The 26,584-nt window shown below is 41.7% G+C and overlaps 1 long non-coding RNA gene across 1 annotated transcript; it reads right to left on the bottom strand.

Moving 5' to 3' along the window:
• Positions 1-959: 959 nt before the first annotated feature.
• LOC133075829 (uncharacterized) lies at positions 960-15,687 on the bottom strand. Its single transcript, XR_009697409.1, has 3 exons — positions 15,444-15,687; positions 4,351-4,577; positions 960-1,016 (listed from the first exon to the last, which is right to left on the bottom strand). It is a non-coding gene; the product is annotated as an uncharacterized LOC133075829 (long non-coding RNA).
• Between the last annotated feature and the right edge of the window lie 10,897 nt (positions 15,688-26,584).

Below are 26,584 nucleotides of genomic sequence, written 5' to 3' on the forward strand. Positions count from 1 at the left end.
TTGAAAGCAGACTGAGGGGAAGTTGGGAGACCTGTCTCCAGGCAGAAGGTGCACTGGGTTGTGATGATGACCAGGAAAAGGAAAGGAAAAGCCTCGTGAAGAATTTACAGATATTGGTGAGTGAGTAGATGCAGAACGCAAACCAGAAGGATGGCTAGCAAGTCATTCATTCATGCATTCATTCATTCAGCAAATACATACTAAGTACCCACCATGTGCCAGGCACTATTCCAGGCACCTGAAATACAGCAGCAAACAAAACCAAGTCCCTGCTGTTATGGGATTTAAATACTAGTCGAGAGATGCAGACGATAAGCAAATAATAAGGCACCAGAGGTTATGTCGGTGGCGGGGAGTGGGGGGAAAGAAAAGAACTGGGTAAGGGATAAAGAAGGACAGAGGCAGATCTCCCTGGAAACCTGAGGAGAATCTGAAAAAAGTAAGGAAGCAAACGTATTTAGGAAAGAGAATATATAGACCACCTAGTTCTCTTTAGGTAATTACTTCTTGGAATAGGTATTCCATGCACATGGAAGAAAAGTCAAAAAGTGCAGAGGGTGCACTCTGGAAATTCAGTCTCCTTCCCTCCCAGCACCACCCAGTATTCCCAAAGGCATCAACCAATACGGAGGAATGAATGAATGGGTGAATGAATGAATGGATGCCCACATATATTTTTTTTTGCCGACAATACTTTTCTAATGGAATTTTTAAAAATTCTATTTATTTCTGCATTAAGGAGGAGGAGGAGGGAGAAGAGAAGGAGGGGAGGGGAGGGGAGGGGAAGGTGGGAAGGGGAGGGGAGGGAAGAAGTATCCGACCAGCTCTTTCCTCTTCCTGGTTCCTGGAGGCTTTGAGAAAGCAGGAGGGATCCCTGGCTTCCCCAGGCACGCCCTAAAAAGGGGTGGAGGCTCACTGTAGCCTAGAGCCTTCCCAGACCTTCTGATCTGGGGGAGATGGCTGGACAGAGTCCTCCAAATCTCCCTGCAGACAGGATTTCAGGGTGAACCTCTCCCCTGAAAGACACAAGCTTCTGAATCAATTGTTCTTTCATTAACCCATAACATGGAGTTTCTTTCTTATTGTAAAAGTGATAGATGCTCATTTGTCTTTTTGAAAAGGGAGAAATCATCAAAGTACGAAAGATAGAAATAAACTGTTAACTAGTCATACGTCTACCATTGACATAATTGTTTAATCCTTAAATATTACTATGGCTACTGAGCTAATAATTGAAAATAAGCGAAAGCAAATTAAACAGGAAAGTTCATATCACATCTAAACATCACAATACAAAAAGGGAGCCTTGAAACATCTTCATTGAAAACAGACGTTATTTTCAGTAATTTCTAACATTACTTAATAAGCAGAATTTCAATATGATATTCAGGTTAACTTAAATTTCCTTTACTGTGTCTTTTTTTGACTAAGATGTAAGCATTTGAGAGTGCTAAATATACTCCTTGAGGGATGAATTTTAAAGCAAATCAACTCTGGCGAATAATTCATTGTGTGTGACGACAGGTCTGGATGTTTAATTGCTAGCATTTTGTTTGCTGTTCTCCTTTGCAGAAGCTGTGCTTGGTGTTTGTTCCTCATTCCTTTCTTTGTCTCGGTCCCTTTCCGTTCAGAATCAAAAACAAAGATTGTCACTTCACAGGGAGAAAGGAAGCAAGGAAGTCAAACCACAGTAATGCAGAGTCTATTTCAAAATTGGAATTAAGTGTAGATAGGGGCTGATTTTCCAAATGAGTCTGTCTCCTTTTACTGCTATTATAAACTAATAGCTTAACCAAGATAAATGTTTAAAATATTTATAACCAGCAAGCCTTACATATTTTTTGCAGTCAGGTGACTCTTATTTGTTTGTTAAAAACAACTATTTTTATCCTAGTTTATGTTATGCATCACATTTACCTTAAAGTTTTAAATTCATTTAAAATGAAATGTTTTGTTTTTTCTCCCAGCAAGTCCAAAATAGTGGGATTTTAGTGTATTAACTTTTCCAGGAATTTGCCTTTTTGTCTCTTTGTAGTACATATACGTGTGTGTATATATATATACACACATATATATACACACACATATATACATATATATACACACATATACATATATATTTAATTACACAAAGATATGTGTTCATTATAGAAATAATAGGAAATATAGCTAAGTTTTAAAACGTTTAAAAGATCTGAAGGTCTGAACTTGAACCATCAGGTGAATAATCAAGATTATTTATAATGAAGATATTCATAAGAGATATTAAAATTAGACTTCAGTTCATCCCCCAGGTTTTAGTTAGGTAATTAGAACACACAAATTTATCACCCACCTTTATTTCATTTAAAAATGAATGCATGGTGACTGTGACACTCAAAATTGCTATTAGTTTTTTTCTCTACTAACCAAATAGAGAAGATATTGACTAATTCAACCCACAGCTGCACTATACCTAACTAGTCGGAAATAAGAGCTTTAATTCCATTTGTAAAATATCCAAAGGAAAAGACTCCCAGTTTTCCCGAATCACCTGTTACTAAATTTCCTTCCTGCTCTGGATAGCTTTACTGTAAAGAAGCTCTTCACTGCAGTTAATTCAAATCTCTTAAGCCATAACTATAACTCCACTTCTTCTCCTGGGATCAGTTGTATTTGACTCTATCACCTGTGATGTTCACTTCTCTCCAGGTATCTGTCTTGATGCTGTTTTAGTTTTTCCTTGCCTGTAATTCACTTGTGCTCATTTGTTTGAGAGGGACAACTGTTTGAGTTGTGTACTTGTAACACACAAGGACAAGTACACACACCTTCAAACTCGATTTCTAAAATGGTTATGACCAGTGGGGGCACTTTTTTGGTAAAAATTTGTAAAACCTTGTGAAAATTACCTAAGAAATGCCAAATTCATTCTTACTGTAAAAGATTTAAAAATATAGAGTCAAACACCAATACTTGCTCTCACCTAGCTTCACTTACTTCATATCCAACCCTTTCACTGTCTATACTTTGAGTCCAGTTCTTTGGCATTCTGTCAGCCTGTGTTGACTTTTTCCCCCCAAGATTCAATTTGGCCTTATTTTCTCTGTCTGTGTAGCAATAGAAGAAATACAGATCCATAGAATCAAAACACAGTTAATCATCAACAGGAAAAAAGTCTTACATCTTCTTATAGAAGCTGGATATTCAGATCTGGTAGCTGCTACTTGACCAGCCATCTGAGTCACACCAATGACTGGATGCAGTGTCCAGTCGCTGGTAATCCACCAGGATACACTCAGACAGAAGAGCTTGATGGACATCCTCAGCAAAGCCCCACTCTATCCCCCCACAGAAAGCCCGACTTAACCTCAACAACCTTTCACAGACCTATTACCTTTAAATGGTCTTTCAGGGCATTAAAGGGCCCACTCACTAGCTGAGTGACTTTGGGAACCTCGTTTATCATATTTAAATCAGGTAGTTGTATTAAACCACTTCTGAATTTCTTCCCTGCTTCTAAATTCTTTTATATCTTTTATTTTCTAAATTATTTTATATCCTTTATTTTCTTCAAATAAAAGGCTAACCTAAGATAATTATATTAGCAAGAATATTCCCAAAAAATAGCAAGCATTTTCCACTGGGGAATTTTCTCCCTGTTTTCCTATTTAACATACTGGTTGAGGCTAACACAGCGTTGTGAATCAACTATACTCCAATAAAATTTTTAAAAAAAGAATACTGGGGCTTCCCTGGTGGCGCAGTGGTTGAGAGTCTGCCTGCCAGTGCAGGGGACACGGGTTCGAGCCCTGGTCTGGGAAGATCCCACATGCCGCGGAGCAACTAGGCCCGTGAGCCACAACTACTGAGCCTGCGCGTCTGGAGCCTGTGCTCCGCAACAAGAGAGGCCGCGATAGTGAGAGGCCCGCGCACCGCGATGAAGAGTGGCCCCCGCTTGCCCCAACTAGAGAAAGCCCTCGCACAGAAACGAAGATCCAACACAGCCAAAAATAAATTAATTAATTAATTAAAAAAAAAAAAAAAAGAATACTGGTTGAGAGACCTTGACATCCACAACCTAGAATGATTCCTATTCCAGGATCGGAAAACACCAAGGTATCTTCCCTGAACTATGAAGTCCCTGGCAGGAAAATTTTTCAGAAATCAAATTCCACAGATGAGGCCAGGCCATAAAGGAGAAAGAAAAATATATTGCAAAAGACACCAGAAATAGAGTGGGAAAAAAATATAGTGTCGTGGGGTAGAGAGTTGGAGGCTTTTTGAGTTCTGTATTGGTTATCTATTGCTGAGATAACAGTTTACCCCAAAGTTAGCTGCTTGAAACAACTAACAGTTATTTTCTCTTACTCTTTCTGTGGGCTGGGGAGCTGGGAATGACTTAGCTGGGAGTTCTGGCTCAGGGTCTCTTACGAGGTTGCGATCAAGCTGTTGGCTGGGCCTGCAGTTTCTGAGTTCTTGACAAGGTCTGGAGGATCCACGTCCAGGCTCACTCACATGGCGTTGGCAAGAGGCTTCTCTCCACGTGGGCTTCTCCGCAGAGCTGATCACAGCATGATTTCCACAAGCCAAGTGATCTCCAGGGAGAAGGCAAGAAAGAGATCAAACTAAGAACAGCGTCTTTTATAACGTAATCTCAGAAATGGCATAAAATCACTTTCACCTTATTTTTCTGGTCCTAAACACCATCCTAGTGCAACGTGAAAGGGGAGCATACAGGGTGTGAATGCCAGGATCACCGGGGCCGTCCAGGGCTGGCTACTTGGCTACCACACGTCCCATGTCACGGCCCCTCTGTTTGGAGATGGCTTTTTGGCATATAGGAAAGAAAAACTCAGTGTGGACTTTTAATATAAACAAAAGCTTCACAGAGTATGAGGAGCTAAGGTCAGACTCAAAGGTCACTAATGCTAGAGGCTAGGGGAGGTAGGCAGGGTTGCCTGTACAACAAAGTTCCTAAATGTCCATCGACAGATGAATGGACGAAGAAGATGTCGTATCTATAATGGAATATTACTCAGCCGTAAAAAAGAATGAAGTAATGCCATTTGCAGCAACATGGATGGACCTAGATATTACTATACTAAGTGAAGTAAGTCAGACAGAGAAAGACAAATATCATATGATATTACTTATATGTGGAATCTAAAAAAATGATACAAATTAACTTATTTACAAAACAAAAACAGACTCACAGACATAGAAAACAAACTTATGTTACCAAAGGGGAAAGGTGGTGGGGGAGAGATAAATTAGGAATTTGGGAGTAACATATACTCACTATTATATAAAAAAGAGATAACCAACAAGGACCTATTGTATAGCACTGGGAACTATACTCAATATTTTGTAATAACCTATATGGGAAGAGAATCTGAAGAAGAATATATATATATATATATAAAACTGAATCACTTTGCTGAACACCTGAAACTAACACAACATTGTAAATCAACTACACTTCAATAAAAAAATAGTTAATCAGAGCAGAAGTTGTCAAACTTCTTCTGGAAAAGGCCAGATAATAAATTTCTCAGGCTTAATCTCCAAAATATACAAACAGCTCATAAAACTCAACAACAAAAAAACAAACAACCCAATCGAAAAATGGGCAGAAGACCTTAATAGACATTTCTCCAAAGAAGACATACAGATGGCCAGTAGGCACGTGAAAAGATGCACAACATCACTAATTATTAGAGAAATGCAAATCAAAACTACAATGAGGTACCACCTCACACCGGTCAGAAGAGCCATCATTAAAAAGTCTACAAATAACAAATGCTGGAGAGGGTGTGGAAAAAAGGGAACCCTCTTACACTGATAGTGGGAATGTAAATTGGTACAGCCACTATGGATAACAGTATGGAGGTTCCTCAGAAAACTAAAAATAGAATTACCAAATGATCCAGCAATTCCACTCCTGGGAATATACTCAGACAAAACTATAATTCAAAAAGATACATGCACCCCTATGTTCATAGCAGCACTGTTCACAATAGCCAAAACATGGAAACAACCTAAATGTCCATCGACAGATGAATGGGTAAAGAAGATGTGGTACATATATACAATGGAATACTACTCAGCCATAAAAAAGAACAAAATAATGCCATTTGCATCGACATGGATGCAACTAGAGATTATCATACTAAGTGAAGTAAGTCAGAAAGAGAAAGACAAATACCATGTGATATAACTTATATGTGGAATCTAAAATATGGCACAAATGAATCTGTCTGCAAAACAGAAACAGACTCATAGACATAGAGAACAGACTTGTGGTTGCCAAGGGGGAGGTGGGGAGGGAGAGGGATAGAAAGGGAGTTTGGGGTTGGTAGACACAAACTATTACATTTAGAATGGATAAACAACAAGGTCCTACTGTATAGCACAGGGAACTATATTCAATATCCTATGAAAAACCAAAATGGAAAAGAATATTAAAAAAAAAAAGAATGTATATATATGTATAACTGAGTCACTTTGCTGCACAGCAGAGATTGACACAACATTGTAAATCAACTATACGTCAATGAAAAATTTTTTTAATTTAAAAATAAAAAAATAGATTTCTCAGGCTTTGTGGGCCATAAGGTCTCTGTTGCAATGACTCAACTCTGTCATCGTAGTCTAAGAGCAGCCACAGACAGTATATACAAGGATAATCATGAAGGTGGATCAATAAACTTTATTTGTGGACGCTGACATTTGAATTTTATGTAATTTTCTTGCAACACAAAATATTATCTTTTTATTTTTTAAACAATTTAAAAATGTAAAAATTGTTCTTAGCTCATGTGCTATACAACTGTGGGCCAACTTGGTCCATGGCCCGTGGCTAGCAGATCTCTGAGGCAGAATGAATGTGTTGGTGAAGGTGAGTGAGACCTGATTGAAACAGGAGTAATACAGCAAAGTGCTGTTTTCCAAGATAGGTTTTCATCTTAATAATATGGTGAATACTTAATGCTCCTTATCAAGTAATCAAACCTCAAAATATATATAATCAAACCTCAAAATATATACGAACCTTAATAATATGGTGAATACTTAATGCTCCTTATCAAGTAATCAAACCTCAAAATATATATTTATAAAATATAAACCTCAAAATTATAAGCAACTTTAAACTCCTGATGTTTCAGTTAATTGGAGGAAAGGGAATCAGACCAGATATATAGGACCGCAAGATTTAATTCAAATTTATATCATCTTTTAAAAACAAAAATCTGAAAGTTCTTTTTTCTTAGCACTTGCTATGTAAATATTTCATTTGATCATATTTACTTGTTGAGAATCCTTTTCCCATCTTTCAATAAAATAATTAAAAAATAATTTGACACACAATTAAGAGGATGTATACAATTCAAGTCAAAGGTACTTCGCTAGGGAAAGCAAAGACAGCCATAGGAATTGGAGATTAGGAACTAATCTTTAAAGGACTGAAATTGTGAGACCAATGTGACTCTTAAACAATAGACACTGAATTCATGAAACATCATTAATAAAACTGTAAGTAACAGAAGGGCCGGACCTGGCACTGAACATGATCAAGTCTGCTGTGCTGGGTCAGGAGAAAGTTAGTGCTGAGGTCTGAACTCTTGCTCTTTTGAATTTTATTTCATCTGTTAAAAAGATGAGGGGCTTCCTGGTGGCGCAGTGGTTGAGAATCTGCCTGCCAATGCAGGGCACACGGGTTCGAGCCCTGGTCTGGGAAGATCCCGCATGCCGCGGAGCGACTGGGCCCGTGAGCCACAATTACTGAGCCTGCGCGTCTGGAGCCTGTGCTCCGCCACGGGAGAGGCCGCGATGGTGAGAGGCCCGCGCACCGCGATGAAGAGTGGCCCCCGCTTGCCGCAACTAGCGAAAGCCCTCGCACAGGAACGAAGACCCAACACAGCCATAAAATAAATAAATAATAATTTTTTAAAAAGATGAGGAATACAATAAGGACAAATTATTTTGCATATTATTTGTGTTTTCCAAATTGGAAAAAAATTGAATCAGTCTGTTTCCTTTAATGATTACTTAGATTTCATTTCAAGAGCAGGCTGAATGCAGGTCCCTTTAATACAATAATAGGACATAAGCCATCCACTGGGCAGTCTCTTCCTAACCGCCAATGGCCTCAAAGCACAGCCTTCTGAGCTGTTCCCAGGGTCGCTCAACTGAGAAGAAGTGTCCCTAAACTGGCCAGATCACCACATGACCGTGCCGTCCATTTCTCGGTCTCATGCATGCCCTGCTTCTTAGTTCGTCCAGCCATTCAAACATCTATGTTTGAGTTTCTGTAATTTTCCCGGCCCCAAGCTCCGCATAAGAGAGCTTCTACCCAGTGCATATATGACTGAATCCCAGCAAGGCTACGGAGCCCCTCACCTCTAAAAATTTTCCTCAGTTGTGCAGTCAGAGAAACTCAATCCAGCCATTTCCTCTGACATTTATAATAATAAAATACAGTGCCTTTTTTCATTGATTTTATCTTTGCTGTTTTCAAATGTAAGTAGCAGCCAAAGCTAAAAAAAAAAAAAAAAAGCCCAATAGCATATTCTTATACTGATTAAGAAATGAACCTAATATTTATTCTACATAAAGAGTTGCTAAGTAATAACTCTGTATTATTAAGTTAGAAAAACAAAACCAAAATGGTGCTTTTAATATTTGTCTTTTAATCACCTCCAAATAGGATGTTGTGTATTAAGGAAAATACATTTCTGTAGAGCATCCTTAGTTCAGAGAATCCGTGCTCATACATGGACAAAAGCACTACCTGGATATGATGCCCAGGGCTGTTCTCACTTCTCACATCCGAGAACCCAGCGTGACATCTCAAAGGCATGAGAAAAAGTGCCAGCTAGAGTAGAGGATGCTGCTCATAAACTGTACAACCATTGTCAGTGATCAGGAGTTGTTTTCGTCGGATAGACTATAGCAATGCCCCAGCGAGATCTGATTCTTTACTGATTTCATTTGGTCAGAAGACACACTGCCCTATGAACCACTGCTTTCATTCTTAGGAGAGAGCGCAATTAGTTAGAAAGGAAAGAAGTGTACGCCCTGAAAGACAGATCATAAGAAGGGACATTCCCTTGCTTGAACTACTAACCATCCGTTAGAGATCTAATAAACGTTGGCACTTGTTGTGATGTCTGAGCTGGGGTGAAGCATGGAAGGCGGGCCCCTGTGTCATCGTTGCGTGGGACGCTCTCCATTTTCCCACTCAAGCCTGCGAGATCATTAACCAACATTCTCTCTCTCAAACCTCTTTCCGCCCCACTCTGACCTCTGGAAAATTAGGTCTGCTAATGCTTTAGGACATTTGTCAAAATGATAGTTCGAACTGATTTAATAAGAAAGGATGCATATAATTTTAAAAGATTTCTTTTCCATGTGTGATATATTTACTCACAGTCATAACCGAATGAGCAGAAGAAGGAGTGTCATTCTCAAGCAGGGAAAGAAACGCTTTTAGGATTAGCAAAAAGATATAAATGGTAAGCACCTAATTGCGCATCAAAGAGACTTACACGATCTTATTTCCTGTCTTGCCCATTCCGAGTGGAAATCACGTAGATGAAATCGAAACTTCAGCATAAAAGCAATAAACCAATGCATGAATATGCAGTGCCTTATTTACATCCAATTCAAGTCAAAAATGACTTAACGATAGGGATTATGAATAGTAGTTTTTCTGGGGCGGGACTAGTGAGGTTGAACATACAATTTCAATTCCAGTCAGGAGGGAGAAGTTTTAAACTCTTCTTAATCAATACAGAATTTTCCCTATGTATCAATACCTAAAACAAGCTATTACGGGTGTTGCGAAAACTGGACAGCCACATGCAAAAGAATGAAACTGGACCTTTTTATACCATACACAAAAATGAACTCAAAATGGATTGAAGACTTGAACTAAGACCTGAAACGATAAAACTCCTTGCAGAAACCATAGAGTGTAAGATCCTTGACATCAGTCTTGGCGATGATTTTTTTGGATTTGACACCAATCAAAGACAGCAAAAGCAAAAATAAACATGTGGAACTACATCAGCCTAAAAAGTTTCTGCACAGCAAAGGAAACCATCAACAAAATGAAAAATCAACCTACCAAATGGGAGAAAATATTTGCAAATCAGGTATCTGATGAGGGGTTAATATTCAAAATAAGTAAAGAAGTCATACAACCTAATAGCCAAGAAAGAAAACAAATGATCCAATTTTAAAATAAGCAGAGGAGCTGAATGGACATTTTTTCAAGGAAGACATACAAATGGCTAAGTGCTCAATATCACTAATCATCAGGGAAATGCAAATCAAAACCAAATGAGATATCGCCTCAAACTCATTAGAATGGCCATCACCAAAAAGACAAGAGATGACAAGTGTTGGCAAGGTTGTGGAGAAAAACCCTTGTGCACTCTTGGTGGGAATGCAAATTGGTGCAACCTCTATCGAAAACAGTACGGAGGACCTTCAAAAAATTAAAAATTGAACCACTGTGTGATCCAGCAATTTACTTTTGGGTACATTTCCAAAGGAAACAAAATCACTATCTCAAAGATATATCTGCACCCCCATGTTCACTGCAGCATTATTTACAATAGCCAAGACTCAGGAAACAACCTAAGTGTCCATGGATGGATGGATAAAGAAGATGTGATATACATACATTGTGGAATATTATGATTATGAGGCCATAAAATAGAAGGAAATTCTGCCATTTTAGACAACATGGATGCACCTTCAGGGCATTATGCTAAATGAAATGATAGATAAAGACAAACCCTGTATGATCTCACATATATATACAGGATCTTAAAAAACCAAACTCAGAGGAACAGATTGGTGGTTGCCAGAGGCAGGGGTGAGGGGTTGGGGGAAATGGTGAAGGGGCTCAAAAGGTACCAACTTTTAGTTATAAGATAAATAAGTCCTGGAGATGGAATGTAGAGTACGCTGACCATAATTAACAATATTATACTGTATATTTGAAAGTTACTAAGGGAGTAGATCTTACAAGTTCTCATCACAAGAAAAAAAAGTGTGACTTATTGTGGCAATCATTTTGCAGATATACATATATCCAATCATTATCTTGTGCACCTAAAAGTAATACAACATTACGTGTCAATTATACCTCAATAAACCCTGACAGCATAGGAAGTCCTTTCTTTGCCTGCTAATCTGGCTTGAAGAGACCAAATTGCCCAGGTGACAGACATGCTTTAGCTTCCATGGAAGCTTACTGTGCCCAGGTTAAAGAAATCTTCTACTGGGAACCTAAATTTTCAACCCATTAGAGCTTAGAGTGATGGGGTGGATGTGTACTGAGAGTGATGGTCAAAGAGTCAATCCTACTTTTACCCCTTAGCTTCTGCACCCATGAAGTCAAGCTATCTTTATACCAGCCAGTAATTCAACACATATACCCCATCCTGAAAGACAGCATCCCAAGCTCATGCTTTTTTGGAACCTTTAATAAGCCATTCCAACATTCTTATTGCTTCCAGGTAATGAGATGTATGGGAGAACCCACTGCATTCCGTGGTCACATGCCCATTGTCATATATCTTTGGCATCAAATGGGTCCTTTGGTGCAAGACAAAGCTTTTTGGATTCTGTGCCTATAAATGAATCATTCTGTAAGCTCTCAGACAGTGGTGCTTGCAGAGGTACTGCAGGTGTGGATTGCAAAGAGATAGATGTCACTTCTAATAAGGACAAATCACTCCTCCTTCCAGAGTTGAACGTGTCCAGTATAACTGACTGGCCATATGTCTGGCTGGCAGCTCAGACATATCAAAATAGAGCTCCTGATACTCTCCCTCAAACCTGCTTTCCCTCAATCGTCTCCTTCATAATTAATGGCAACTCCATCCTTCTGGTTGTTCAGGCCAAAAACCTCAGGAAAAGCCTTTTCCTCACATTCTACATCTGACCTGTTAGTAAATCATGCTGGCTCTGCCTTCAAAATATACCCAGAATTCGTCCTCTCTTTCTCCATTGCCACCACCTTGCACTTACCACTGTCAACTTTCACCTGGATTATTGGAATAACCTCCTAACTCATCTCCCTGCTTCTGCCCTTGGCCCCCTGAAGTCTATTCTCAACCCATCATCTGAGTGAGCCTGTGAAAACACAGCTCATATTACATCATTCCTCAGTTCAAAACCTTCTAATGGCTCCCAGTCTCACTCAGAGAAAAAGGCAAAGTCCCTACAAGGGTCCATATATCCCTGTGTGACCCGAGTCCTGGTAGCAGACAGGCTCTAAGGTGGTTCCATGATCCCCCCTCCTGGGATGCCCTGCTCTTGAGTGTGGGTGGAGGCACCATGACTGGTTTCTAACCAACAGGATACAGCGAAGTGTTGGATGTCATTCTTGTAATTACATTGTTTTGTACAACATTCTCTCTTGCTGACAGACTCTTTCTCACTCTCCCGCTGGCCTTGAAAAAGCAAACTGCCATGTAGTGAATGGCCAGTGGAGGGGCCATGCAGAAGGGAATTCTATGCAGCCCTAAAAGTTGAGGGTGGCTTCACTGATATCCAGCAAAAAAAAAAAAAAAAACCCTGAAGCTCCCAGTCTTACAGCTGCAGGGGAATAGATTCTGTCCCTGTGGAGGGGCCATGCTGAAGAGAATACTATGCAGCCTTAAAAGTTGAGGGTGGCTTCACTGACACCCAGCAAAAAAAAACCCTGAAGCTCACAGTCTTACAGCTGCAGGGGAATAGATTCTGCCAACAGCCCAAGAGAGCTTGAAAATGGATGCTTCCCTAGTTGAGCCTCCAGATGAGAACACAGCCCAGCTGACACCTGGACTGTTGCCTTGTAAGACCTGAGCTGAGGACCTGGGTAAGCTGCCCCTGGACTCCTGACCCAAGGAAACTGTGAGCTAACAAATGGGTGTTTTTGAGCCTCTAAGTTTGCTGTAATTTGTTATGGGACAACAGACAATTGATGTAGTCCTGTTACTTCTCTGACATCCCTCCAATACTGTTCCTTCATCCACGCTGCTTGAGCTACACAGGCCCCCTTTCTGTGTCCCAGATGAGCCAGACGCATACCCATCACGAGGACTTTGCATTCGCTGTGCTCCCTCAGCTTGGGATGTTCTTCCCCAAGATACACACATGGTTTTCTGCCCTCACTCACTTCCTGTTTTCACATGAAAACCATCTGCTTGGTAGGTGTTCCCTGGCCACCTTATCTAATATTTCACATCCCTCCCTCATATCATAACTTCCTTCCCTGCTTTAATTTTTCCTCCTCAGAATTTATCACTCTCTAGCTTACTATATGTTTTAATTATTTATCTTGCTTCTTGCCTTTTCTCTCCACCAGGACAGGGATTTGTGTCAGGTTTGCTGTTATCTTTTGTACAGTGAATCCAGTCCCTGTGGGTGTGTGATTCTCTTCTGCCACATTCAATGCTCGGCAGTGGGTATCAATTCAGAGGATATTTGGGTTTAGCCAGGGTTGGAGTATGATGAGGAGATGGGGGCCCACAGGTTTTGTGTGTTTTCTGGGGACTAGTTCTGGTGCTAGATCATGGAGTCTAGGAGAGAAGTGGGGACATGAAGTTCTGGGGTATGGCTTTGTGAGTGGCTGGTTGAAGTCAAGTGGAATAAAAGATTACTGGGTCCAAAAGACTAAGGAACTGGGAGACCAAGGTATTGGATAAACCATTTCTTAAATTCTGAAGTCTCCAAGAATGCTGACTGGGTTAAGAGTGAAGTGACTCAGGTTATCTAAGAAGAAGGGAACATACAGAGAGGTTGGCAATTGACAGCCCTGACCTTGGAAGGTTTAAGATGGAAAAGCAGCCTTCACCCCAAAGCTGAGGATAGTAGGACCCCCGTGGAGTAGCCGAGTTCCTGTCAGAGCAAGGATCAGAAAACTACCAAGTCCAGCCTGCCCCCTGATTTTGTAAATAAACCTCTACCGGAATACAGTCACGCTTGTTTACATGCTTCCTAGGCTGCTTTTGCACTAGCGTGGCAGAGTTAAGTATGCAACAGGTGCAAGAGACCGTATGGCCCTTGATGCCTGAAATATGTACTTCTCTGCCCTTCACAGGGAAGGATTGCTAACCCCTGAGTTAGAGCAAGAAGGGGAGTGGAATATTCAGGCGAGGAATTGAAGATACTCTGGGACTTTGTTGATGGTGGACCATGAATTTCAAAGGGACCTTTGGAATGATGTGGGAGAATGGAAAGGGTAGAGGGTGAGGTCAGACTAAGGGCATATTCAGGACAACCTGGCCAGTGATGGTGATCTGGAGGCTTGGACTTCCAGTGGTGACTGAGGCAGCTGGGGAGGTGGGAGGCTTAATGGGCTGAACCCCAGGACACTCCAGGTTGGGGTGGCTGCCCGTGGGTGGAGGTGGCAGCTGGTGGGGCCAACAGCAACCGAAGACCTTGGAGGGTTGACTTGCCCTCGGCTGACGCAGGGGACATGCAGCCGTGAAGGCCCGCGTGGGCTGGGCTTGCTAGCCTGTGGTCTGGGGGCAGGGCAACCCCTGGAGTGCAAGCACTGCCCAGTTCCTGGACGGGTGCCTAGAATATAGGGTAAGGAGAGGAAGGAAGGGGGGTGGCGGGGAAAGGCAGGGAAGCAAGCAGACGAGCCATAGGAATAAAAGTTAAGATGATAACTCTGGGTTACATGCATTAGTTCTAGAAATTCATAAACCAGATAAAATATTAACATGCTTTTCATATTAAGACGTCTCTTATGACCGGAGACAATCAAAGTAAGAAATCTTATTATCAGTGCTAAGGCCTCTTCCGGGTCCTAAAAATCCATGGTTCAACAATAGCAAGATACACCGTGTATCTTTTTTTTTAATTGCAGTATGGTTGATTTACAATATCGTGTTAGTTTCAGGTGTACAACACAGTGATTCAGTTATACACACACACACATATATTTATATATATATACAATATATATGTGTACATATATATATATATTCCTTTCCAGATTCTTTTCCCTTATAGTTTATTACAAAATATTGAGTATACTTCCCTGTGCTATACAGTAGGTCCTTGTTGGTTTTCTCTTTTAAATATAGTAGTGTGTATATGTTAATCCCAACCTCCTAATTTATCCACCCCCCTTTCCCCTTTGGGAACCATAAGTTTGTTTTCTATGTCTGTGACTGTCTGTTTTGGAAATAAGTTCACTTGTATCATTACACTGTGTATCTCATTCCTTCTCAATTTAGTATTCTTCTAATCAACTACCCACAGCCCTCACCGTTGATTAGAGCGCTTCTTTAAAACTTACCTGGATTCTCGTGTCAAAACTCTTGCCTCCTAAATGAGTAACACGTGGCCGCTGGCGAGCCCTGGCGGAACTGCTCCCACCCCCCACCCCCCCACCCCCACCACCCCGTTAACGACTTCTACCTGCCTCAGCCACGGGCAACCTTCCTCACCTTCCATCAAAATAATGACGTGGAAGACATTTCTTCTCCCATCTCCACTCCACTCTGCTACGAAGATCCACGCCCCGCAGCTCCAAGTCCTCCTCTTTTCCCGCTTCCCATGAGGATGTATAGTTTTGTTATAGCCTCAGAGAAACTTAACCCAAATTCCCAGTAGGTCAGGGCCAATTCTAGAACATTGCACCAGTTAATGACTGCATTTTAATACATCTTTTCATAAGAGCAGAACAGCCTTCCTCCCTTCTCTTTCAGTCTGGGAGCTGCCTGCCTGATTTGCATACTGTTAAATATTTCTCAGCTCGGATGCCTTTAGCAAAGGTTTTTTCCGTGTAAACTTCCTTCTACCAAAGGGCCACCCCTAACAGGAAAAATAAAAACAAGATTCTCAAAAGAAGATTTAATAGCAATTCCGAGCAGAGTTGATCTGGTTTCATCCTAGAATCCTTGACATTCCACAGGGAAGAAGCCTAATTTAAGGGTGGAGAGGGAAGGAACTCTGATAGCCAAAAGTTCTGAGAGCCAGAAATGAAATCTAAAAATAATATTTGTCAATGTACCCAGAGGCTATTGCATGATGGGCGCCCACAGGAGAAGGGCTCCAGGCAGCTGCCTCTGCCTCGGGCTGCTTATGTTGATTCGCCAGAAATAGCAACAGCAAGCGTTCACCTAAGGCTTCTGCCATCATCCTCCCAGCTACAAATGTAACTCTCAACCTGAGAATCAGACCGATTCTTACAAAGAACGTCTTCCCTCCCCTTTGTGGGCAAGTCTGAATTTTGCTGCAGTGCTCGGTCTGTTTTCTTTGGAATCAATGAATTTCTATTATTCTTCTAGCTGCCCTCTCTTGTGTTACTACATTTATTTACTTCCTCCTTTCTGTGTGCTTTCTCTACTTTTCCTGCCTTTATTTATTCTTCTTTCTCTGGGCTCTGGAACCCCAGAGGAGGAGCAATTCCAATATGGGAGCTCTTGGGATGACTTCACAGAATGTTTAACATTCTAGGGAAAGGAAACAGTACAATCAAAGCCACTTGGTATGTTCTGGGACCTATGAGCAGTTTATTGTGGCTAAAGCAACGGGCTACATCAAAGCTCAGTCAGACTATGAACCTTTGTCCTAGAGGCAGTTGTCAGCCACAGAAGATTCTATGCCTGTGACATGACTGGTGGAACAATTAATGCTGTAGAACAATTAACCTTTATATCACGGAGGTCTGCAATAATTCTCTATGGCTGCACAACAAATTATCCCCAAACTTGAAGACTTAAAAGTTACTATCTTATGGTTTCTGTGGTGAGGAATCCAGCACAGCTGGTGTCAGCCAAGAAGGTGGTCCTCTCAAGGCTAGACTGGGGGGATCCAGTTCCCAGGTAACTCGAGGGGTTGTTGGCAGGCTCAGTTCCTTGCTGGCTGTTATTTGGACGTCTATCCTGGTTCCCTGAGACTTTGCTCTGGGTCTCTCCATGGAAAACCCACTTCCTGTCAGCTTCTCCACAGAGCAGCTCACAATATGGCAACTGGCTCCATCAGAGAGAACAAATGCGAGAGCAAGAGAGGGACACCAAGATGGAAGCTGGAGTCTTTGGGGACCTACTCTCAGAAGGGACATCCTATTTTCCCTATTGTGGTGTCTTCTGGTCATTAGAAGGAGGTCCTTAGGTCCAGTCCCCACTCAGGGGAAGGAACTACACAAGGACACGAATACCAAGGGGTGGAAATCATGCGAAGTCACCCAAAGTAGGAGAGAGTCTGAAGACGGTGGTGTCCGTCATATGTGGCACAGAGGAGTCAATGCCCTCCAGCCAAAGCCGCCAGGAGCCCGCTTGCAGCTGAACAAGCTGAGCATTTATTTAAGTGTTGCAAGGGGGAGGCCACACCCTGGGGAACCTCGCAGTGTCTCAAGGTGGAGTCAGATCCCGCTACAGGGTCTGGGCCTCGGCTGAGTGATTGGAAGGCATCTAAGGAAGCTGATCTCACTGTGGCCTGGGTGCTGTTGAGAGCGGGGGCCCTTCTGTGACTGGGTGTCTCAGTGAATCTTACCCACAGGGAAGGGGGGACTGGGAAGGGGATAGAGCTGTAGGTGGTGGAGAAGAAGCAGTCTCTCATTTTGGCTGGGGTGGGGGTGGGGGTGGGGTTTGGTACTTTGTGGTGTCACCGTGACCTTGCTCTTGCCTGTTCTTTGGCAAAATTATGAAGTGGCCTTGTTTTGGCTCCTTTACCAGGGTCTGAGGCTGTTTACGTCTAACGGGAGAATAACAGGATCAGCCACGAGCGCCAGGCCAGCTTCAGAGTGTCAGGGGCTGCCCTTTCTTCCTTCTCAGCGATCAAGTGAAAGAGACCATTGATACTGCAGTTAAGACAAATGATGGTTGAGAACATGACTCTGCAGCTAGACTCTCTGGATTCAAGTCCTAACTCCACCGTTTACAAGCAATAGGACCTGGGCCCATTAGTGAACCTCCCTGGACTTCAGTTTTCCAAACTTAGAGTGGAAATGATAAGAGTATTTATCTCATTGGCTTGTTCTGATGATTCAGGAGTTAACATACACGTCAAGTATCTAGGACAAAACTGGCATATGAGTATCATCTGTGATCCTTGAAGGAGCAATTCTGTCAGTGTGGCAGAAGCCAGAAGCCAGGCTGCAATGGCCAAAGATAAATAGCAATTGATGGAGTAAGTTCATTATGTGCCGAATAGCCCTTCAAGAGGGATCCTGACAGAAAAATCTGGAAATCACGCAGATAGGGAAAGGGAATTGGTTTATCCAAGGTCGTACAGAGCAGTGCTTCTCAAAGTGTTAGAAATGCAAAATCCCCAGCCCTCCAGGTGACTTTTTTTTTAAACAATTTTGCTAAAATATAATTGGCATACAGTAAATCGCATTGACCTAAAATGTACAATTTGGTAAGTTTTGACACGTGCACACAAAATAAAACCATCACCACAGTCGACAAATTCATCACCTCCTGGTAATCCCTCCCTCCTGTCCCCCCACCATCCCCAAGAGATTCTGATGCTAATGTGTGAGAACCACTTTGGTCTCGAGACAAAGCATGTCCTTGGGAGGACCTGAAGTCATGGTCCCCAAAATAGTAATAAAGATGAAATTGTAACTGTGAGGAAAGGAAGAAAGTGGGAGGTAATTGGCAAAATCAATGCATGGGAAAGGCGGCCCCAGGCTTACAGACCAGGTGAGGACTGTCAGACTCAAGGCTGTGAACAGAGCACATACTCAGTTCTCTCACTGGGCAACAGGGCTGGGGGCAGTGGGGACGTAGGACTTTTGGAAGGTCACCATCTCATACTTCTGCTAGGAAAATGTTTCAACTCCAGGTCTGTGATCATGGCACATACCTGTCAAGAACCCTTAATGGGGACTTACCTGGTGGTCCAGTGGTTAAGATTCTGCGTTTCCACTGCAGGGGGCGTGGGTTCGATCCCTGGTCAGGGGAGTTAAGATCCCTCATGCTGCACGGCCAAAAATTTTAAAATAAAATAAATAAATAAATAAAATAAGCCATGGCTTCCTCTTTAAAAAAGAAGAAAAAAAAAAAAAACCCTTAATGGACTCCCTTTTCTATAAGATGCAGTAAAAACAAACAGACAGACAGGAACAAGCTGCAACAGAACCATCTCAGCCTGGCTTTCAAGCAGTCTGACCCCAACTGCCCTTCCAACACTATCTTCCCTCTTTCCGCTCCAGTTAGCTCTGGTCGCGTCCCGGGGGGTTGCTTCCTGTTCCGCCTAATTGCTCTCCTTTTCCTCCCTTCAGAGAGCACATCCTCCTCCGCGCGTCCACAGCCCGTCCACTGAAACACTGCTATTTCCTGAAGCCTCCCCCAGTGGCACACCTGGGATTAATCTCTTTTTGCTTGGGATGGTTATATCATACATTATATGGCGTTCTTGTTGAAAGTGGCAAATTCTTAAAGGCAAGGATTGTGTGCATCTCATCTTTGCGTCCTAGCGCCTGGCATGCACTGAAACATACACTGAATGTTTGCTGATGAATGGATGGATGAACAAATGAATTTGCCCAGAATTCTTCGTCTTTCATTTATATGGCTGAGTCAGGGTACCAGGGTTTCTCAAGCTTGGCACTTTTGACATTTTAGTCCAGATAATTCCTTGGGGTGGGGCTCTGTCCTGTGCACTGTGGGGTCTTTAGCAGCATCTTGGCCTCTGCTCACTAGTTGCCAGTAGCATTCCCTTCCCGTTGTGACAACCAAAAAAGTTTTTCAGACATTGCTAAATATCCCCTTTGTGTGTGGTAAGGGGAGGGTTTGGGGGAGAAGCATAATTCTGTTTGAGACACTTGAACATTAGCTCCCCAGGTGTTCCTATTAAATATTCATTAAGAAGAGGATAGTGGTAATGATCTAATTCAGGTCAAGGAAAGAAGGAAAATGATTAACACTTGGAAACCTCCTAAGTCCTAGGAAACTCCCTACATGTTCTAAGTGGCTTCTTCCCCCCATCCCCCCCATTCCCTCCCCGTTCCCTGCTACTTAGTACTTTATTCCGATAGACTGTCCATCAGTTCCTTTTAACAGCAAAGAAAAATATGTCCTAAACCAGAGCAGTGAAGCTTTAAGAATGGAATGACTTCAAGTCAGTTGGAATTTTGAATAGGATACCACCATGTCTGAGCTATGCATGTACCTCTTACTTTATCTCCTTATCATGTCCACTGTGTATGATCTACGACCATCTGTTCTCAGGAACTGAAGATGCTAAATCACTTCCCCACATTTGTTGTGAGATAAAACCTTTACCATCTTGACTTCATGTGGACAAGTTCTGAAAGTGAGAAAGTCAGGAAGCATGAGTCATGCTGCATCTCCCTGAGCTCTCTAGATGTTTACAACCTTAAGTACTTCCCCCTCCATCTTTTAGATGCAGTGTCAGTTTTAATACATTTTCTTCCTTATTATAATAAATCTATGGTGCTCATTTTGCAAGTCTAATTCAATGGACCATTTGCTAAAAACGGGCTATTAAAACAGAAGAGCGTCATGTAACCCTAAGCCTCTGTCCAATCAGGCTAAGCCCTCAGCGTACCTCCTGTGGGTACCACTCGCTGCCCCATCATTTCCCCCTCCCCTGCTATAGGCAGGTGGCTGCCTCTCTCCTTCACAGCCTCTTCTTCCCACTTCTCCCCTTTCTTCTTTCTTCTCCATCTACCTCACGCTGACATTTTCCTTTGATCCTTTCATGCTTTATAGACCCTTTGTCTCTGTTCTCACACTCAGCTTCTGTCTGTGCTGTGTGCTTCAATTTCAAATCACCGGGAACATAAGCTGTATATCACTGTTCCCCTCCTTAAGTCACAAAAGCAAAGAAAAAAAATGAACAAGAACTCATCTTTCTGCCTGAGCGAAGCCTTATTCATGCAGTTAGTTGGTGGGTCTGTTGCTCAGTACCAGCTGGAGAGAACCCTGGACACGATCCTCTTAATGAGAGAACTTCTGATGCAAGTGAAAAGCATATGCTTGTAGGAAGTAGCCTGGAAAATATGGTAAGATACCCACCAGTAGGAAAATCAGATTTCATCATGGCATTCTTATTGTTTTGATATCCTCACAATACTTAGCTTTCCATAACACTCTAGAATGTGTCCTGGAAGCAATGACATTGGATTTATGTATTGATTTTGAGTGTGTCTCACATGAGTGGGAAATATCTTTGATTTTGGTCCTTAACAATCAGTGAGAGATTCAGCAAGATTACCTCTAGGAAGTCGGCCCCAGAGTGAAGGATTCTGCCATTCTAGGCAGGTCACTGCGACTGCATCCATTTGTTTCTTTCCCTCATTGTTAGGAGGAGCATCTATAGCTGTAGATAAACAGAAATGGACATATAACCAGAGGTGTGGATTTGAGTGTACCTATAATAGCTGCTTAACAAATGTTACAGACAAGTTTGGGGAACAGTGATCCACGGTTCCTTCCTAGAAAAGCATTTAGTTCTTTCTCTCTGTGGTCCTCTGTTCTCTTTTGAACTCTTATTGACTCATCATGTTCCCTGATTACCTGTGCAACCTGCAGAACTTAGAAGGAAAGACAGTCCAGGTTCTTACTCCCAACTACCAGAAAAGTCTTTCCAAAACAGAAAAATGCTTATTTATCTCTTCAAACCCCAGGGAAAGTTGAGAACTTGACAGACAAGCAAGTTGAGAAAGGCAAATGTGCTTTGCCTAAAACTGAAAGGTGCTGGCAACTTTTGCAAAAATGGAATTAGAGACGAGTGATCAGAGAACCAGAGGTAAAATATGGAGACCTTATTAATTCCTCCTGAGTGGATCTTCACAACATGGTCTCAGTATTTCATTTGATATGAATTCCCTGAATAACAAATACACCCAAATTCATGTTGCAGTTCAAAATGTATTTTCCAAAGCCATATACAAATAATCTTGAGTATCCATAACTCTATTATTTTTCAAAAAAAAAAGAATATATTCTTCTTCGTGCTTTTATTAAAGACATTTTAAACACCAGGCTGTTTTTTTTCAAATTTATTATTTCATAACATAATGTAAAAGGAGTATGCTTCTGTAAAAGATACCTCATCTTCTTTTTTTTTAATAAATTTATTTATTTATTTGTTTTGTTTTCAATTTTGGCTGCATTGGGTCTTCGTTGCTGCTCGCGGGCTTTTCTCTAGTTGCGGCGAGCGGGGGCTACTCTTCGTTGTGGTGTGCGGGCTTCTCATTGTGGTGGCTTCTCTTGTTGCGGAACACAGGCTCTAGGCACACGGGCTTCAGTAGTTGTGGCACGTGGGCTCAGTACTTGTGGCTTGCGGGCTCTAGAGTGCAGGCTCAGTAGTTGTGGCACATGGGCTTAGTTGCTCCGAGGCATGTGGGATCTTCCCGGACCAGGGCTCAAACCCGTGTCCCCTGCATTGGTAGGCAGATTCTTAACCATTGCGCCACCAGGGAAGCCCTCCACATCTTTATACTGACATTGACATTTCTCTTCCTGAAAAGAGGCAAGATGCCAATAATATTTTAGCCTTTCTCCCTTATGAACTCAATGAATTCATAAAGGTAAATGTCATAAACAGAGATCAGCAATCATACAGTATATATTACAAGGGATTTCATTTTGATCTGGCAAGAGGTATGGCTTTGCAGTACTTTAAAGATTATTATAAAAATTTGGAGGGTTCTTGTTTTTAATATTAACTCTTTAGCTAATGTAACATTTTCTTTCTCTATTCTCTTACAGCTTTTCTCCTTTTTTATTCTCTGAATCACATTTGTTGTGACTGCATCTCCACTGGATGTCCACAAATGTATTATCAATGTTTTCCCCCATTTTCAGTCATAATAGATCCTTGAATTGTAACCTTTTGGGAGATAAGATTCACCAGTCCATAATTTCAGGTAGTCTTCATGATATTCTGAAGTAAAAATATGGCAAATTGTCAGATCTGGAAGTGAGACAGGCTTCTGACAAAATCCAACACCATTTCATGATAAAAAAAAAACCCTTGATAAACTAGGAACAGAAAGCACCTTTCTCAACATGATAAAGACCGTATCTGAAAAACTCACATCTAACATCACAGGTAATGGTGAAAGACTAGGTGTTTTCCCCCCTTGGTCAGGAACAAGATCAGGGTGTCTGCTCTCACCACTTCTATTCAACCTTGTACTTGAGGTTCTTACCAGGGCAATTAGACAAGAAAAAATAATTTAAAAGCATCTAGATAGGAAAGGAAGAGGTACAACTATCTTCATTCACAGTTGACATGATCTTGTATATAGAAAATCCTAAGGAATCCACTTTAAAAAAGCTAGTAAATAGGTTCTGCAAGGTTTCAGGATAAAAGATCAGTATACAAACATCAATTGTATTTCTATACACTTGAACGATCTGAAAAAGAAATTAAGTTCTAAATAATTGGAAAAATATCTTGTGTTCGTGGATCAGAAGATTTCATATTGTTAGGATGGCAATACTCCCCAAACTAGTCTACAGATTCAGTGCAATCCCAATCAGAATCCCGGCTGAATTCTTTGTAGAAATTGACAAGCTTATTTTAATTTTTTTTTTTTTTGGCTGCACCAAACAGCATGCAGGATCCTAGTTCCCCGACCAGGGATCGAACCCACTGCCCCTGCATTGGAAGCACAGAGTCTTAACCACTGGACCACCAGGGAAGTCCTGACAAGCTTATTTTAAAACTTATATGGAACTGCAAGGGACCCAGATTAGCAAAAACAATCTTGAACAAGAAGAACAAAGTAGGAAGACTCACACTTCCCAATTTCAGTGCTTACAACAAAGCAATATTAATTAAGCCAGTGGTGGTACTAACACAAGAGTAGACATAGAGATTAATGGAATAGAAATTAGAGTCCACAAATAAACCCGTACATCTACTGTCAATTGATTTTCAACAAAGGTGTCAAGATTAACGAATGGCAAAGAGCATTCCTTTCAACAAATGCTAGTGGGGAAACTGGATAATCATATGGAAAAGAATGAAGTTGGGATATATAAAAAAAATAACTCAAAATGCATCAAAGGCCTAAGTGTAAGAGCTGAAACTAAAAAACTCTTAGAGGAAAACACAGGGACAAATCTTTTTGACCTTGGGTTTGGCAAAGGATTCTTAGATATGACACCAAGAGCACGAGGGACAAAAGAAAAAATAGATCAATTGTGCTTCATCAAAATAAAAGCTTTTGTGCTTTAAAAGACATTATCAAGAAAATGAAAAGGCAACCAACAGAATGGAAGAAAATATTTACAAAGTATATATCTGAAAAAGGACTTGTATCCAGAATATATAAAGAACTCTTGCAATTCAATAACAATAAGACAAATAACGCAGTTTAAAAATGGGCAAAGTATCTGAACAGACATTCCTTCAAGGAAGAATATAGAATATGAATCAAGTAGTAGAATTTGTCAATGTGCCCTCACAATCTGTAGGGAAGGAAATACGCTGATTCTAAAGACTATTAGGGAGTATCTTAGGAATGTTCCTAGGATGAACAAAGAACCATTCTTCTTGTTGCATAGTTAGATAGCCCCTAATTACAGCCAGATCTATCTGTTCTTATTCTATGTTCACGAATCAGTCTGCTGATCCAACAGATGACCAACAACCAACTCCCATCTGAGTGGCCCGAGAGTCAGGTGCGAAGGACCACAAACAGTCATCCTATTAGATACAATTCCCAAGATCAATTAATGGATGAATATGCTCATTTCCAAACCACTCAGTGAGTTGGATCAAGGGAATTGATCCCCTAGAGTCTGCTAATCTTAGATGACTAATAAAATAAACGTACATTCTACATGTGTGGCTCTCATTCAATTTCAGGTATATCAAGACATGGGGAATAGGGGCTTCCCTGGTGGTCCAGTGGTTAAGACTTCGCCTTCCAATGCAGGGGGTGTGGGTTCAATCCCTAGTTGAGGAGCTAAGATCCCACATGCATTGGGACCAAAAAACCAAAACATAAAACAGGAGCAATATTGTAACAAATTCAATAAAGACTTTAAAAATGGTCCACATCAAAAAAATCGAAAAAAAAAAAAAAAAAAGACATGGGGCATAAACAACCAGTTTCTTTTCTCTCTCTCTCTCATGCTTTTTTTAATCCCCCCAACTTCATCCATTTCCCATTCACTCAGGCTCAAAATCTTAAAGACTTTCTTTGAATTCTCTATCTACATCCTATTCTAACACTCATCAGAGCCAATGGATTTTTCCTTCTTATCCTTTCTCCCACCTAAGTCTAGCCTTGAGGACAGCATAATTAGTGGGGGCAAATTATTTCAAAGTACCAATTGTTGTGCCCACTCATCCCACCCCTACTCCCATGTCAGTCATTCATTTGTTCCCTAAGCGCCCCCTGTAGATAAGAACTAGACAGGAGATGCCGATCATCACCAGGGAACCAGGAAAAGACAAGGCAGCAAAAGCAGAAAACTCTTGATTCTTAAGTTCAAACCGTTGGGGTAATGCTGAGCCAGATCCACATCTGTGACTCCCCTACCTAGAGTGAAAAAAAAGAATCTCCAGGCTGAAAAAGAGAGAAATGAGGGGATTGGTTGGCAGAGAAAAAGAAGTAGAGTTAAACGTGAGTGTGAGAGTGTGCCGTGCCTTCTGCCCGCTCAGCATGAGTCCTGAGAGAGGACATAACCGATCTTCTTATTAAGTTTGGGGACCCATGAAAAGAAAGTATTTCTGATAGAGTGGGGCTGGGAGATAGCAGACAGCAAAACTCAGAGAGAGAAGCCCCTCCCCAGCCCTGCCCATCTATCCTGCCATCATTGAGAAGAAGCTGGGGGTGGGGCTCAGATGCTGTGACAGCTAGGGACAATCCACCTGGTGCCCTATGGGCTGGGGTGGTGTGGATGGTGTCTGGAGGATCCCACAGTCCTCCAGTTCCGGAAACCAGGGTTATCTAAGGGAGGGTCTGTGGGGGCTCTCACAGTCAGAATGAGGGAGCTCTCAAAGGAGGATTCTATGGGGACAATCTCTGCTCCCAATGACTATCCAGCCTTTGTCTGAGGGACCATGATCCCACGCCCACACAGAGGACAGACGAGACGAGTGACATGGGGATCAGGTTCCACCATAGTGTGGAGAAGGTTAACATGAATGTCTCTCATGTCCTCCTGCCGCACTCCTTCCGCCCCCTCCTGAAATGGTGGAGCTCACAACCCTGAGGACTTGTTTTACCTGGAAGTGACTACAGTACAATTTCTTCAGCAAGTAGAATGGAGACTTAGCACCATAAATTGAAATGAATTCTAGAGAATGAGGGCAGTTACGGGTTTTGTTTATGTTCTTGTTGCCCACTTGAGTAGGACCTTTCAAATCAGTGCCTGCTCTCCTCGTCTGACTAAAATATCTTTTTAATAAGCTCCCTGCCTCCGTCTTACATGCAGCTGCCAGGTTAATCTTCCTAAATGCCCACTTTAACAGCGCATTCGATGGCTTCCTGTTGCTTTAGGATGAAGCCCAAACTCTTCATCCCGGAGGCATGGTGAAAGGCCCTACACCATCTGCTCACCAACTACTTGTGAACATTTTACTTTCTGCCATTTTCATTCAGGATCCTCTGTTTCCAGAAAGTCATCCCTCTGACCTCCAGCCTCTA

Source organism: Eubalaena glacialis, chromosome 15 (genome assembly GCF_028564815.1).
Source record: "Eubalaena glacialis isolate mEubGla1 chromosome 15, mEubGla1.1.hap2.+ XY, whole genome shotgun sequence".
In the NCBI taxonomy this organism is placed as follows: Eukaryota; Metazoa; Chordata; class Mammalia; order Artiodactyla; family Balaenidae; genus Eubalaena; species Eubalaena glacialis.